General features: G+C 49.8%; 1 protein-coding gene across 1 annotated transcript in view; it reads right to left on the reverse strand.

Annotated features, from left to right (window-relative positions):
- Window positions 1–1,932, reverse strand: part of DZANK1 (double zinc ribbon and ankyrin repeat domains 1) — a 47,191-nt gene that overhangs the window by 28,539 nt on the left and 16,720 nt on the right. The gene's annotated exons all lie outside the window — the stretch shown is intronic.

Genomic DNA, 1,932 nt, shown 5'->3' on the forward strand with positions numbered 1-1,932 from the left:
GCCCCACCCCGTGACAACTGGTGCATTGGCCGGGAAACCGGCTGTGCGCGAGGGTAGAACCTGTCCCTGCGAAGGGGAACGAACCCAGAGGGCTAGAACAGAGACGGATGGATAAAGTCAGATAAGCTCACCACAGCTCGTCAGTTAGAGCCGAGTAGAGTACCCATTGCTCAGAAGTCCTGCAGCAAGACTTAGGCCCTGAGCCAAAAGGTACAGGTTGAGTAGATATGGCACAGGAAGGGTTTAGAGAAGGCCAGGGACTGGATGAGCTGGCATGGGATCTGAGAATGGGGGAGATGGAAGAGCAAGTGGTCCAGTTTGAACAGGAGCTGGAACTTGCTAAAGTACAGAAGGACAGCGCTGAGGTGAAAGTAGCTGCCCTAGAGCAGCACTTGTCGCCAGGCAAAAAGGAGGAGGCGGCGAAAGAAATCATCCGCCTCTTGATAGCGGAGGCAGAGAAAACTAAAAAACTAGAGCGGGCGATGGCTCAAGAAGAGCCAGGATAGGGAGGACAGGCTGTGCCACATGCAGGCGCAGCTGGAGGCCTGGAGGACACAGTCTCCGAAGGCCTGTGTAACCCCAACAGGGAAGCGGTTAGAGGTAGCCAAAAACCTAATGGTCTTACAAAAGGCAATCCGCAGCCAGGGAGACCAAATAGACGGTCTGCAGAAGGACCGAGAGGAATGGCAGGAGAGGTGTTTGGAAATGAAACAGAGGGTCAATCAATTGCAGGAAGAGTTGACCGAGGGCTGCGTCTTAGCTGAAGAAAATAGTGAAATTATCACGCGTGACGGGGGAAACAGTAAAGAATTGTATAAAGAATTATGAAATGTTGTGTGATCAATACCAGGAGTGAGAAGGAGAATGAGAGGCTAAGATCTCAGGTGCAGGACCCGGAGGTAGAAAGAGATCAACTCGGTAAGCAGGTTCAGTCAGGTGAGGCTCTACTAAAGGATGGCCAGGTGAGAGAAGCAGACTTGGCCACAGAAAAAGAACAGATACAGTGGGAGAGGCAGGCTCTCGAGAAAGATACAGGGGCTGCAGGAGTTAAATACCCAGCTAAACTTAAGTGCAAGAGTCCAGGGAAGCTGAGGCACTGAAGGAGATGACCCTAATGGAGCGCGAGTTGCAGGCCCAGGAGATCATGGTCTCGCTAAAAAGAAAGCTGGAAAATCTTGAACAGCGATTTGGCCAGAGAAGTGAAAGCTGGTGAGACCGAGTTCAATGAGAGAGCGGTACTCACAGAGCTGTTAAAATGGGCAGAGGCACTCGTTGAGGATACCAGGCGGGCAAGATAAGAGGGTGCTGGATCGCCTACTTGGCACGGTAGGGGGGCACTAGAGGGATCATGGCCGCCCCTGCACCCCACCCCGTGACACTCATCAAACCAGTCTTGATTGTATCTGGTAGAGAATCCAAGTATCTCTTCATAGGCACTGATGATGCTGGACTTCAAGGCACTCCAAACACTGCCAACTTTCTCCAATTGTTGTTGACTGGAATTCACCAGTTCTTAGTTGAGGCACTGGTGGCAGAAGTCTCACTTCATTGGGTCCCCGAGTCCTTCAACATTCAGGTAAGCCAGGCAGCCCTGCACCTAGTAGTGTATTAGGGGAAGGCAGGGAGCAAAAAAAAACAGATAGGGCTAGAAAAGACCTTGAGTTTATCCAAGTCCAACTCTGCTTGAGTCAGGATCACCCCTGATTGAACTATCCTAGACAAACACTTGTCTCGGAAGTACTTAACAACTCGGTGATGGAGACTCCACATCTCTCGGGAATCTGTTTCAATACTTAAACATCCTTAGAGTTAGAAAGTTCTTCTTAATAGCCAACCTACACCTCAATTAAGAATCTGAAGAATTGCAAAGAGTAAGAATTTGTAACTGGAAGAAAGAGCAAACTTCTCCTTCAACTATATGATTTGCTGAGG

This window comes from Crocodylus porosus, unplaced genomic scaffold (genome assembly GCF_001723895.1).
Source record: "Crocodylus porosus isolate Cpor-Errol unplaced genomic scaffold, CroPor_comp1, whole genome shotgun sequence".
Lineage (NCBI taxonomy): Eukaryota > Metazoa > Chordata > Crocodylia > Crocodylidae > Crocodylus > Crocodylus porosus.